The sequence below is a fragment of the Bidens hawaiensis genome, unplaced genomic scaffold (genome assembly GCF_021521415.1).
Source record: "Bidens hawaiensis isolate Kalapana, Puna unplaced genomic scaffold, B.hawaiensis_p1.1 tig00009479_1, whole genome shotgun sequence".
Lineage (NCBI taxonomy): Eukaryota > Viridiplantae > Streptophyta > Magnoliopsida > Asterales > Asteraceae > Bidens > Bidens hawaiensis.
In genome coordinates this window covers 330,350-345,605 of record NW_027491704.1, presented here as the reverse complement: position 1 = coordinate 345,605, position 15,256 = coordinate 330,350, and positions in this window count along the sequence as shown.

Sequence of the window (15,256 nt, the reverse complement as noted above, 5' to 3'; positions counted from 1 at the left end):
TATATATATATATATATATATATATATATATATATATATATATATATATATATATATTAAAAGGCAGATTCGGATTGTGAGAGTTTTTACTTTTAATTTACTGGAGACTTATTATTATTCATAATAATTAAGAAGTTTGGCAACGCAATCATGTGATTGGTCCATGTATTTTTACGTGTTTGGTCGGCCCTTTTATTTTCTTTTAATTTGTTTTTCGTTCTTAAATTCGTGTCGTTTACCTGCCGTAAAATATGGGTTTTTTAACCGTTGATACCGTCAATTGATTCCGACCAAATTCACGTTAACTCGCGGTCGCAACCTAAGGTTTTTTCCCCTTGATTTCTTTTTTAGTCCATCGATTCCAAACGAATTCGCGTCAGGTCACGGCCAAAACGTGCGTATATTTTTGTTTTTCGCCACGGTCTTTTTTTGTAAATATGTTAATTTTTTGTATTTTGAGTGTGGACGAATTAACTTATTGCTTTAATTTCGGTGTCGTAACCTGATTCCAACTGAACTCGTGTCAGTTCACCACCACAACGCATGGTTTTCTATGTACAATTTAGTCCTGACAAAGTCGATTCCGACTGAATACGCGTTAGTTCGCAAACGCAGCCTGCAGGTTTTTTTAATTACTTTTTTTTGTCCCTCGATTCCAGTTCAACTGCAATGCGCTTTTTTTGTTCACCACATTTTTTTATATCTTAAATATGTTAAATTGTTGTATTTGGGTGTGGACGAATTTATGATTTGCTTTATTTTTAGCATTGTAACCAGATGCCAACTGAAGTGTCGTTGGTTTGTAACCGCAATGTGTGTTTTGTATGTTAATTTGTTGTATTTTTCTGTTAACAAACTTTTTTTTTGGGAAGGGGGTGGGGGGTTATTACTGGTTTCGTAACATAGCATTGATCGAATTCACCTCGACTCGCAGACGTATTACACGATTTGATAAGCTGTACGAGTACGACTTCCAATAACATTGACCCGGCGCAACGCGCCGGAAATCTTCCTAGTTTTACTACATTTCCAACTTCATGACATTTACAACTTCATGTACCATTCATTCTTGTGGGTTAGTAAATGATCTAGATTCCACGTAGGTTCCACATTTTGGAATTTGGAATTTTTAGTTTTGCTTTTTATTTTTTTTTGTTTACCTTTGCTTTTCTACTACTCCCTTTTATTAGCTTATGTAATTTACAAACACCTCTAACTCTTCATGAACATCTTTTAGGCTTTACTATTGATTTAGATTAATATTTGATAATTAAAAACCTCTTTATGTTGTATGAATCAGTTCAAGGATTTGGATCTTTAATTGTTTTGTTCTTAATTTCATATCAGATTGCAATATGGTTGTTTAGCTGAGAATGTTGTTTTTCAACATCGACTTGATATAGGATTTTGATATAGAGTTTGAGAGTTAACATTTTTGATCTTTAATATTTTTACATACGTCCTTTTTTATTTAAAGGTCCCGCTGCAACACACGGGTCTGAATACTAGTAATATAAAAGTAGTTCATAATTTCTATATGCATTTGTTTACGAGGCATTGGATTTTAATAATCTTTATTCAATGGTATTGGTTGATAATAATGATCAATAGCTATTTATTTTATCATCACCGGCGGTCTCAAATTTAAAAAAGTTGGCCCGATGGCCCCCCATTAAAAAGGCCTTAACAGCGTTATACTTTATTCTGAATTTCAAAATAGTGATCTATAGCTTTTGATCGGAAGCAGGACACAAGTCGATTGATGTAAAACTTAGTTTAAAACGGTGCTCCGAAACGATGAAACAATGCTTCAATTCGGGTGTTTGAACTTACAATTAACAAAAATCAAGCCGTCTGGATCACCGCTTCGAGCTAAGTTATACATGAATCCGCTCGTATCTTCATTCCGCTCATAAGCCCTAAAATATTAGCTTGAAATTCAAAAAAAAGTATAACGTTGTAAAGTCTTTTTTAATGGGTCCATTAGGGGCACTTTTTTACAGCAACAATAAAATGAATATGGATTATTATCAACCAATGTCATTTAATAGGAATTATTAAAATCCTATAAACCTTTATATATTTATAGTGCAATTTGACTTAACTAGTTATGCTAAAACAATATTTAAAGGACTAAATTTAAGTGGATGCTAAATTTAATTTTTATTTTTTAAATATTCAAGGACTAAGTACACTTTAGTTAAATTAAAGTTTGTCAGGTACATAAAAAAAATAAGTTAACTCAATCGACAAGAGTCTTAATTATAGAGTTAACAGGATTTATAATTGTCACGTCAAAATTCTTTTTTAAAGACATATTCTTACGATTTTATCTATTAAAATTAGATCACATTATATATTATTCATTCTATGTAATATATGATTTTATTTAGCCCGTTCTGTGTATGTGTTAAAACACATAAATTTTTTCTATGTTCAAGTAAATAATATTATATAGATTTATTTGACTCGTATAACATCTAGTATTTTAACCTAGGTTAAATAATATAAAGAGCAAAGTGGGTATTCTCATAGTTTTTTAGTCACAACATTTTTATTTTTTAGTTCACATTCTAAACGTTTTTATGAAAACTATTCCAATCACTTTCAAATTATTTAAGATCTTTTCACGGAGTGTTTGTCTGTTTGTGAGGACGATTGTGGCCCCCCACATGTTTTATGCAAATGTTTGTGAGGCTTTTTTCATATTATTTTGTCCTCCTTGAAAATCTAATGCCCGGACATCCGACTAACCCACTTCAACCTCAAAATCAAAACGTGATTTCCCAGCTCACTCACTCACTCACAAAGAAACCCGCAACTAAGGTTATGTTTGTTTATGCTTATAAGGTCTGCAAGGGGCCTATGTCTGCGGACGCGCAGACATAAACCCCTGAAAACTGTTTGTTTAAAAAAAAACATCTGCAAAGCCCATTTTTGATCTTAATAAAGAAGCAATTTCCATCTTCTTCACATCTCATCTTCACATCTCATTCTCTCTGCAATTCATCTTCAAACCATAAAAACATAAACCACTGCACGTCACCGGACTCTGCCCTAAAAACATACACCGTTGCACCGTTACCCGACACTGCCGCACCGTCACCGGACACCGCCGTACCGTCACCGGACCTCCGTTCTCAACTCAATGAGTAAATATCTTCAAAACCCTAACCCTACCTACCAATTTCATCCTCATCTCAATCTCCATCGTCGGAGCCACAACTCTCAATTCCGATCCACCACCACTCTCCGCCGTCACCGGCGGCGGTCTCGCCGGAATCGGAAACGACTCGACGGCGAACTTGGCGGACATATGCTGGGTCCGGCCGCCGTCGATTTTTCCGGCGGGGATGAATATAAACCCTACCGGTGAGTTTGAGTAGGCGAGCTGCCGAGACGAGTCGTAGTGAGTGAAGGCGTCGCGGTTAGGGTTAGTGACGGAGACGAATTGGAAGAAGGTGAAGTTGACGATGTTGTAGGCGATTATTATTATTATTATTAAAGGAGATTATTATTATTATTATTATTATTATTATTATTATTATTATTATTATTGATTTAAGAATGAATGAGATATGGTAAAAGAAAGAGAAGAAAATATGGGGAGTTTTATATTGAAAGAGGAGAACCTGGTTTTGTTTCAAAGAAAGTGGAGTTTAATAATTTTCTGTTTATGGAGACGATATCCAGTTTATAAAACAAACAGTATTATATTTTCAGATTGCAGATCTTCAGACCACATCTTCAATTGTAGACATGAAATCAGATTGCAGACATTTTTTTTCTTCAAAAACAAACAGCACCTAAGAAAATCTCATTGTTTAACCCGATAACAAATTGCTTCAGGTAAGACTCAGACACATGTAATACACAACTCAGACCATGCTTGAACGGAACTAGAAAGTTGTTTTAGACTCTGAATGTCCGCACTACTTTCCAATGGCACACTTTGTTGCATAATTGCGTACCTGGATGATGAATTCAAATTGATGATGCAAACTGTAATCTTGATTTCAATCTTGGTTTCTTGAACAATTTCCTACATTAATGTCTGAATCGTGAATCACTTTCAGATAAACCTATTTGCGGGTTACACGCAATGATTTATCAGATAAGACAAAGATTTTTCTGTAGATGGAATTGGATTTTGATGATTCTTTGTGATGATGAAGAACCAGAGAAAAGTAACCACTTTCTCTGTTCTGTGTATTCGATAAGATGGATTATCCAGGGAATGAAAAACATCTACCTAAACTAATAAACAAAAATAACAATGATGATGTGTTCTAATCACATTCATTCTAAACTATAATTTTCATCTTATTTTCTAAGCTCCATTATTCTTAATCCATGTTATCCATGGGTCATGTTTGATACGACCCATTAGCTGTAACTCATATGAAAAAAAAAAGGTATTTAATGTAACTTAAATCACAATAACTTTTACTAACCCGTTACATCTAATTTTACTATTAGATATATAATGTTTGACTATGATTTTTAATAAAAACATATAAACTATTGAATATCTATAATAAGTTAAAAAATCAAACAATGAATTATTAAATTAGTTAAATAATAATTTACGAACCATTATCGTATAATATTTAGTGACTTATGTTTATAATAGATATTTAATTACATGTGTACTTTAAAGTTCGTTTAATAAATACAATATTTATAATCTTACAATTTGTAAAACAATATTTAATTAATCTTACAATTCATATTAATCATAACAAACATATTTAATATGTTTATGTACCAATAATTGATTTTATGTCATCTTAAAGCATTATTTCAATCTTAAGAAAATATAAATTTTAAATATGTAGCATTTAAAGTTTGTATGATAATATTAAAATTAATCTATAAATTCAAAAGAAAATCCATAAATTACGTATGATTAAATATCTAAATTACGGTGATTTGACAAATCGCGTGTAATACACGGGTTCAAAAGCTAGTATATTAATACAATCCAAATCCAATTCCTTTATGAGCCCAAATATATTAATTAAAAGCCCATTTATCATTATACTTAAGTCCAAGTATAAAACCAAATAACAAAGTCCAAATAACATTATTGTTAAACACGCACGCACTCCCGCTTCACCTAATTCGTTTAATCTCTTAATATTATTTCCTCCATCAACAAGTTAATCCAATAACACTAAAATAACCAACACACTTGAACTCGTGCCTTGTCAACCTCGTGCTAATGTGATTGGTTTCAATTAGCTTTATTGCTATAAGTTTGACATGAAGGGTCTTCAGAGATTAAAAATCTTACCTCGTTGCTCAGGGTTCTCTTAAAAACAGAGTCTTGACTATGATGAGACTTTCAGTCCACTTGTAAAACTTCCCATCTATAGCCATCTCTTGACATAAGCATATGTATCAACTTGACATCAAAAATGCATTTGAAAATGGTGGTCTAGCCGGAAACAACCTTATGGCTATTTGACCCTATTCGATGCTTTCATAATTTCAGGCTTCGTAAGGCTTTTTGTTGCCTTAAGAAAGCCTTATTGCTTTGGTTCTTCTGAGTAAGCGTGCCTTAACTTCAATGAGACTTTCAGTTCAGTTATCAAATTTACCACAATTCGCATTGTTCTTAGTATTATCATCTCTAAATGTTGGCCAATTTATTAGCTTGGCGTCAACAACGCCTTCAATTCCTAAATGGTGACTAGCTGAAAACAACCACAGGTCTATTATGGCCCTATTCATAAGGATCATGTTTGCAGGATTTGTAAGACTCTCTATGGCTTAAGCAAGCCGCTTATGCCTCGTATCATTGATTATTAATTGTTTGCATCGTCTCTCTTGGGGTCACTGGAAGCAAATCTGATAGCCCCTTTTTCATGTTTCATCGAGGCCATGATATTATGTTTCTCATATTATAAAGGATAGGTGCACACCATATATTTTTAGTAATTAGCATAGAGATTTGGTAAAAGATCAGCTTCGATCAATTTGTTGATCAATATAGACAAAGAATCAACTTGAATAAAAGGGTGAACAATGATAAAGGATAGGTGCACACCACATGCCTGGTTTTGAAAATATAGTGTATCACCAAGAAGATCCTTACATTTCACACATTAAAGAGGTAGTCCATATGAACCTATAAATGCTTCGCGAAAGCTGAAAACTTTAGATATTTACACAAGTCATATAATTAATTCTAACTAGTGATTTCCCCGCGCGTTGCGCGACGAAGTCCTTTTTTTCCCGCGGCGATTCGACGCGAATTCGGTTGGAATTGGTAGTGTTCGCTGCATTACCAGAATTAAGACAAAAAAATAAATTTGTTTAATAAACACATAAGAAATTTTAAAATATCTAAAACAACGTATATTATGTCGTTAAACTTAGGCGTTGGTAAACACCGAGCGCTGTCGGCAAAACTCGGACGTTAGTAAACCTCGAGCGTTGAAACTTGGGCTTTGGTAAAACCCGGGGGTTGCTGGTAAACCCGATAAAAAACAACATATTTAAAACGACGTTTATTCGGTCGGTAGAACCCGAGCGTTATGCGAGCTGACGTAAATTTAGCCAGTGTCGGTTACGTTCGTTGAATTGGTAAAACCCTGACATTAGTAAAACCCGAACATTACAACAGCGTGTCGCAAATTCAGGGGGAGAGACACGAACAACACAAGGCTTAACAACTCGACATTAACCAACTTACCATGGAACCATGATGTGCTTGTAATGTGAAATTTATTTTTTAACCCGTAAGCTCAAGATCTCTTAAAAAAGCTGTGGCACCGAGTGTTGCTATTTATATATAGTTATAATGAACCTCCAAATAATCCATTAGAACAAATTAACGAACCTAAGAAGGTTTGAGTTCTCTAGTAGAGACCTAAGTTTGATCCCACATGTGTCACTTTTGATGGATTACGGCAATAAGGGATTTTAGCTAGGCCTTGTGAGGTCAACTTGAATTTGGAGCCCATCTGGGCTTTCGTCCAACCGTGTGTTACGCGAAAGAGTTCTGCTTTTGTGGTGGCAACGACTGTCAAGTGGCAGCCGGCGGTATGGTTTCCCGTGAACGTCCAAGCCAAAACTCCGAAGCCAGCGGGGGCCGATTATGACAACATAGTCTGGCCAAGTGGGACAAAGAGACTCTTCAATTTGTAGAGTGCGATGGCCTGAATACAAAAACAAAGTCGTCGTTCTAAAAAAACAAACCTACAAAAGTATAATAGTCAAATATGTAACTCATGTTATTTATATAAACTAAAATTGAAATCTATATATATCAACAATATAACAGTTATTATTACTAGTGTATAAAAAAAAGAAGTTTGATGTTGCAAGTGTCCTATTGGGTCACTTGTGGGCACCAAATTGTTCGTAATTTTTGTTTTTTGTTTACTTTTGTTTTTTAGTTTAGCTCACGTAACGAATGTAACAGAAATCGACCGAACGTTATTTTTTTGTTTTAGTTCCGGTACCATAACTAATGTGTGGGAAACCAACCAAATTCGCGTAGACTCACCGCCTCAACACCCAGAACTGATAACGCCTGAGTTTTACCAACCGACACCATATCATTGGTCTACCTCAATTTTTATATTAATTTTTTTTTGTTTTAGTTCTGGTACAGTAACGAATTTAACTGAACAAAAAATTTTTTATAGTTCCGGTACCATAACGAACGTGACAAAAATCGATTGAATTCGCATACACGCACCACCTCAACGCCTGAGACCGACAACGCTTGGGTTTTCCAATGCCAGAGTTTTACCAAACCACATCACCCCATTGGTCCCCCTGAAATTTTTATATTTTGTTTTTGTTTATGTTTTTGTTTCTGTTTTAATTTCTAGTATCGCAATGAATGTAATTCTTTTTAATTTGATAATTAAAATTTCATCGGCTCACTGTCGCAGTGTTAACACCTAGGTTTTACCAAACATTTTGTTTTAGTTCCGGTACCGTAACAGATGTAACTAAAACCAACCGAATTCCCGTCCACTCACCAACACAATGCACGGGATCAACAATGCTCGAGTTTTACCGGCCGAATAAAGTTTGTTTTAAATATTTTATTTTTTTTATGTTAATTTGACTAATTTATTTTTTGGGTTTTAATGCTTGGATTTTACCAACGTTGTTTATATAGTACCGTAACGAACATAACCGAAACCGTACGAATTTGTGTTGACTTACCCCCCGCAATGCATGAGACCTGCAATGCTCGAGTTCTACCAACACCCCTGTTTTACAGACCGAATGTCGTTTTAAATATTGTATTTGTTTATATGTTAGTCTTTTTATATGATAATTTGACGATTTTATTTTTTATGTTTTAACGCTTGGGTTTTAGCAGCGTTGCTTATATCAAAATGAATGTAATCGATATTGACTGAATTTCTATCAACTCGCCGTCGTAACGCTCGGTTTTACCTGCAAGGGTTTCAACGATTGGGTTTTACCAACCGAATCTTTTGGGTTTAATTATAGTACCAACTAAACCCACATTAGTGCATCGCTGCAAACCGACGGGTATATAAACAGATTCGATCTGCCTGACGTAACACGCCGGATAGAACGCTGGTAAATAATAAAGTTCGTAAATCTTTTGTTAAAGGATGTAAGCTAAGTTGCGATATTCATGAAATGGTAATAAAAATAATTATATATACTAAATGATATCCAATATATATCTATAGTATCTCACAAAAAAATTACAATTTTTACCACTTTTCACTTCCACATTAAATCCCATCATTTTTTATAAGTTTTTATGTTAGAAATTTTTGCTGCAAACATTGCTAATTTAATGTTTTCTAAAAATTGTTAATTTAATATTTACTTAATGTTTTTACAAATATTTGAAATTTATAATTAACGTTTCAACTTTATTACACTTGGATGTTCATCAAAATTTTACTATTTATAAAAATAACCATAATATTGCATTGTGTCTCATACTTGTTTGCACCCTTAATAATTTAAATTGAGTAGATCTTCACTTTAAATTGAATAGATCTTTATTTCGTAAACATTACACAAGCGCGCGCACGCGTATCGGGTGTCGTATACAAATTCTTTAACTTTCATTGCTAGATTTATGCACAATCAGGTTTTTGAAGGCCTAACTAAATCAATAGAAAACATTTATGATTTACGGTTTAAGTTCTCTTATGATGGATTTAAATAATAAAGTATATTGCTATTAACTAAAACATTCTTTATTTATAACTTTTCTAAGAAAGTAAATTTGTAAAACTTTTAAGGATATTTTCTTGATTTTTGGTTTATTAATTTGTGTCAACCCCTCATAAAATAAAAGTTTATGGTGTTAAAAACTAAAAGCCCTTTTAAAAATAAAATTGTTTAAGAAACTATTGTACAATTACTATGTATAAAATAAGTTTGATAGGTTTTATTGGTTGTTATATATTGATGGGTTAGGTTATAATAGAAAGTATAGTTTTTGTATGAAGGATAAGAAGTAATATTGTCCATTGATTTTGAATATGGAGGGTTGAGATTAGTTTAGGGGGAAATCAAGGGTGAAAGAAGGGGGAGGGCATAAAAGGAATAACACATTTGTTAACTTTCTCTCTCCACATGCATGGCACATGCCAAATTCCCCCATCATTTTAAAACGTCCATAACTTTTTTTACGACGTTTTTATTGAAAAACAAATTCACCATAATAACGAGTGCCTTTATATCTTTCATATGAGTACCATATTGTAATATAAAATTTAAAAAAATTAGTGTGTTTTTTACAAATTATGTTTTACAAAATTGTGTTATACAATAGTATTTTTCATTGTGTTTTTTTTATTATATTTTTTACATTTATATAATTGTGTTTTTTATTTTGTTTTTTTCGTTGTGTTTTTTTCCATTGTGTTTTTTATATTGTATTTTCATAGTGTTTTCCATTGTGTTTTTCCAGACTTTTCCGGCCAGGTGGTGGTGGTGGGTGACGGTTGTGGTGGCGGTGGGCGGTGGAGTGGTGGTGGTTGTAGAGAGTAAATATGTAATTGGGTTTTATGTAAGTGGGTTTTTGAAATTAATAAAAGTGGGTTTTTGAAATTAAATTAAGTGGGTTTTGATATTTAAGTATTAGACTAAAATACCCTCCTTCCTAGCCTTCTTAGGAAAATCAAACTTCTTATTTGAACCTAACCCATATATTGATTACTAGATTTTATCCCCCGTATTACGGGGGCTGTTTTACATTATTCGTTTTTAATATTTATATATGTATATTTGGATTTTAATTTTATTTATTGTAAGAAAGTTAATAATTAATATACTTGAGGTTTGATAATATAATGGTTTCACAAATAAATGATATTTTATAATCCGTTTTAAAAGCTATTTGGGTTTGGTGATACCCATTACCCGTTTATTTTCTTTATTATAAAAGTGTTTCTTAATTATAAATAATATATTTTATTTAAATAAAATAGGATATTAATTTTTATTATATCCCTATTTTATATGATTTTCATACAAAATATTTTACGAGATTAATTTTTAATATAATGAGATGTTACAACCCATTTAAGAGCTATCTGGGTTTGGTGAGACGTTTACCCGTGAATTCGGGTCAAATGCGTGAAAACTTTCATTTACAAATAAAGCAATCCGATGGCTTGAAAGAATGCTTGTTTTACATTTTTCATTTTTTAATATTTATTTTTTGGATTTTAATTTTCTTTATTGTAAGAAAGTTAATAATATACTTAGGGTTTGATGATGAAAGGGTTTCATAAAAACTGAGTTAATAATATACTGATTTTAATTTTATTTATTTTTTAGATTTTAATTTTCATTTTTTAATAATATACTTAGGGTTTGATGATGAAAGGGTTTGATGATGAAAGGGTTTAATAATAAACCCGAGTAATATATTTGACTCGGTCACAGGTTACACATCCAAGCACGTGATACGGGCCTCTCCACCACGGGTACAACCCGAGTAATATATTTGACCCGATCTCGGCTCACACATCCAAGCACCAAGCACGTGATACGGATCTCTCCATCACGGGTACAACCCGAGTAATATATTTGACCCGATCGCGGCTCAACATTCAACGGGCCTCTCCACCACGGGATTTTAAAACCCGAGTAATATATTTGACCCACCAAAATGATGATCACGTCACACGGGCCTCTCCACCACGGGTACAACCCGAGTAATATATTTGACCCGGCCGTGAATCACCATGCACACACACATCAATAAGCCTACTCACATCATTTTTAGTCACGAGGAACCAAATATCATCACACAACCGTAGGTTATAAAGTAACACATACCCATACATACATACATACATATATATATATATATATATATCATCCCATACGGGAACTAAGTAAATAGGTCTACTCATATTCGATTACTACCAAGTCTATTAACATCGTCGAGTCTAGACCATTAATAATGTATGTAACCTTAAAGGATACAAGACCATAAACGAGTCTAAAATATCCTAAAGCATATAAAATAATTCAAATATAACTTTCAAAATGCACAATCACGAGTGAGACCATGTAGTACCATTCAAATAGTTGTAACGGGTAAAATCGTATAAAATTGGATTTTGGTGTGTGTGCTAGCCCAAAACGTAAAAAGAGTAAAAAGGGCATCATGAACTCACCTGAGGTCAACCAAACACCAGCAACGAGCTAAGGACTCCCTAAGTACTCACTCACAATCAAGGGCCTGTAAATTGCATGCAACGCGTCACTAAACTGGACCGTAAGAACACTCTTGCCTAATGGGCCGTTCAAGCCCAACACTTTGGCCCAAGGCCCAACAACTTGGCCCAAGGCCCAACCACTTGGCCAAAGGCCCAACAACTTGGCCCAAGGCCCAATATTTTGGCCCAAGGCCCAACAACTTGGGCCGAGGCCCAACCCAAACCCAATTACTTTACCTCAGCCTCTAAAAACTTTCAACTAACCAAATCCACCCTACGATTATGGCCGGGGTTAACCATGATGCACAACTCACCCGCCGGTAATCAAATCGAGTCGAATACGCGCGTAATAAACCTTAAAACAAATTGTCAAACGAATCAGCCCCAAATGGACCAAATTCCCATCTTAACCTTTTCTTACATCATAATTATGTCACCCGAGTTGATAGGGTTGACGGTTCCTTTTTACAACTTTCAATTTAACATTTAAACGAAAATTCGCGCACCGCTGACTCGATTGACCAATCACCAACCAAAACAGCCCCGAGTATCAAAATTTTAATTTTCCCACAGCCCTTAAACCCCCCTAGGGCTGTACAAACTGATTCGGTCAGTCATCCGATGGATTAACGCATCAAACTCAACAATTTCCAATCCTACACCCGATAAACCCTAGTTTTCGAACTAAAAACGATTGACCGACCTAAACACCTCTATTGGCCATGAAATTTTTGTATGTTGTAAGTGACATACCTAAGAAGATGGTGGTGCAAAAACCTCAGCCGAAACAGCCCCGAAACAGCCCACTTGGATAGCCACCCGGTAAGCCTAAAACAAGCGGTTTAACGATCAATACGCAATGTATAAGGATGGTTTAAGGTGTAAAAGACTAGAGGGGACATGGGACTAACATTGAATTAGATTTTTACACCTTAATGTTGGCTGGAAAAAAGAAAATCGCAGGCCTAATGCAGCTGCTGCTGTGCGATCGGCCAGGCAAGGGAAAAAGAAAAGCTAGGGTTTGTTTTATGATATAAAGTAATAATTTACACTCTAATCTCTCCAGTATGAAGTGTGTAGCAACTTGGGTGGAAAGTTAAGTGAGAAACGTTTACGAGGGTGGCCAGGAGCTCTCGGAAGAATGCCGGGTCAAGCCCGAAGGTGTACGCAATCACTACAAGGCTAAATCTTTTATCGGAAATTTACGGACGTTACACCCGACGAATTGTTACCCCAGTAACCATCTCTGTTATAACCCCGACTATCACTCTAGCTGTTCGAACCCTGCTGATAACCGCCCTGGCGGTATCTGTTCTGCTGTCGATTCTGACTGGACCCCTGGAAGTTCGGGTTCTGCTGATTCGACGCGTTCCTGTATTTGAAATTCGGGCGATTCCTTAGGCCCGGGTGATAAGTATTTGAATTGAACCCTTGGCCCTTAGAATCCCCGTACGCGTAACTGACTTCCTCCTCGTCGGGGTATTCATCATCATCATCATACCCGGGACAATCTTCAACCTTATGCCCCAACTCTCCACAATCTGCACAAACCGGGAATTTCACCCCGACTTTACCAACCTCTTTCTTCTTCTCCTTTCGATAACCCGCGAGTTCCCGTTCCAACTCTGCAATTCTGTCTGACTCGCTCGAGGATGATTTAACTGTTTGGGTGACCTCGTGTTTTCGCCTTCGGTCTGCAGCTGCCTCTGCCTTGGAATCTTCACACATAAATTCCAAAAATTCCTAATCATCTTCCTCGGGTTGATTCAACAACTGACTGTTACAAGAGGCTTTCAAATGCTTTCTGTCTTCATAGTCAACCCATCAACAAAACACTTGATGATATTTTCCAGCTGTTTTGATGGTAACAGCTGGAAAATATCATAAATCTGAAAAGAAAAAAGAACGAGTCAACACAAGTCAAACGGATGAAAGGCTTGTAAATGAACCGAGCGAACACGAATTTAAAGCTAAATGAGCGATTTTTTGAACAAGAATGAAACATGTTCATGTTTGTTCAATCGTTCGTTTAGCTTTAACCAAACAAATGACTGAACACGAACAATTAAACTTGTCCGTGATCGTTCAGTAAGGATGAGATCGGGACTGTACCGGTACCCCTCCCGAAAATCCCGGTCCCGCAAATCGCGAATTCTTGGTACCGGTACCGGTACTGAAATATTCGGTTCATTTACAAGCCTTTCAAATTGTAAAACTTAGCTCGAAACAGTGATTCAAACGACTTGATTTTTTGTTAATTGTAAGTTCAAACATCCGAATTGAAGCATTGTTTCGCCGTTTTGGAGCAACGTTTCGAACGAAGCTTTACATCAATTAACTCATATCCTCCTTCCGATTAAAAACCCTAAAACATTAGTTAGAAATTTGGGAAAAAGTATAACGCCGTTAAGTCATTTTTAACGGGGGACCATTGGAGGCTAACTTTTTTAAAAAGATTTGGGACTGCCAGCGGTGATTAAATGAATAAGGATTATTGTCGACCAATACTAGTCAATAGGGATTATTAAAATTCAATAAACCAACAAGAAACACTAATGATGATAATTATTCATTACGAATTAATTTTAAATATTTTATGTGATGGTTTGAATGATTAAAATATAATGTGCCCAATTAATATATATATATATATATATATATATATATATATATATATATATATTTATTAAAAGGCAGATTCGGATTGTGAGAGTTTTTACTTTTAATTTACTGGAGACTTATTATTATTCATAATAATTAAGAAGTTTGGCAACGCAATCATGTGATTGGTCCATGTATTTTTACGTGTTTGGTCGGCCCTTTTATTTTCTTTTAATTTGTTTTTCGTTCTTAAATTCGTGTCGTTTACCTGCCGTAAAATATGGGTTTTTTAACCGTTGATACCGTCAATTGATTCCGACCAAATTCACGTTAACTCGCGGTCGCAACCTAAGGTTTTTTCCCCTTGATTTCTTTTTTAGTCCATCGATTCCAAACGAATTCGCGTCAGGTCACGGCCAAAACGTGCGTATATTTTTGTTTTTCGCCACGGTCTTTTTATGTAAATATGTTAATTTTTTGTATTTTGAGTGTGGACGAATTAACTTATTGCTTTAATTTCGGTGTCGTAACCTGATTCCAACTGAACTCGTGTCAGTTCACCACCACAACGCATGGTTTTCTATGTACAATTTAGTCCTGACAAAGTCGATTCCGACTGAATACGCGTTAGTTCGCAAACGCAGCCTGCAGGTTTTTTTAATTACTTTTTTTTGTCCCTCGATTCCAGTTCAACTGCAATGCGCTTTTTTTGTTCACCACATTTTTTTATATCTTAAATATGTTAAATTGTTGTATTTGGGTGTGGACGAATTTATGATTTGCTTTATTTTTAGCATTGTAACCAGATGCCAACTGAAGTGTCGTTGGTTTGTAACCGCAATGTGTGTTTTGTATGTTAATTTGTTGTATTTTTCTGTTAACAAACTTTTTTTTTGGGAAGGGGGTGGGGGGTTATTACTGGTTTCGTAACATAGCATTGATCGAATTCACCTCGACTC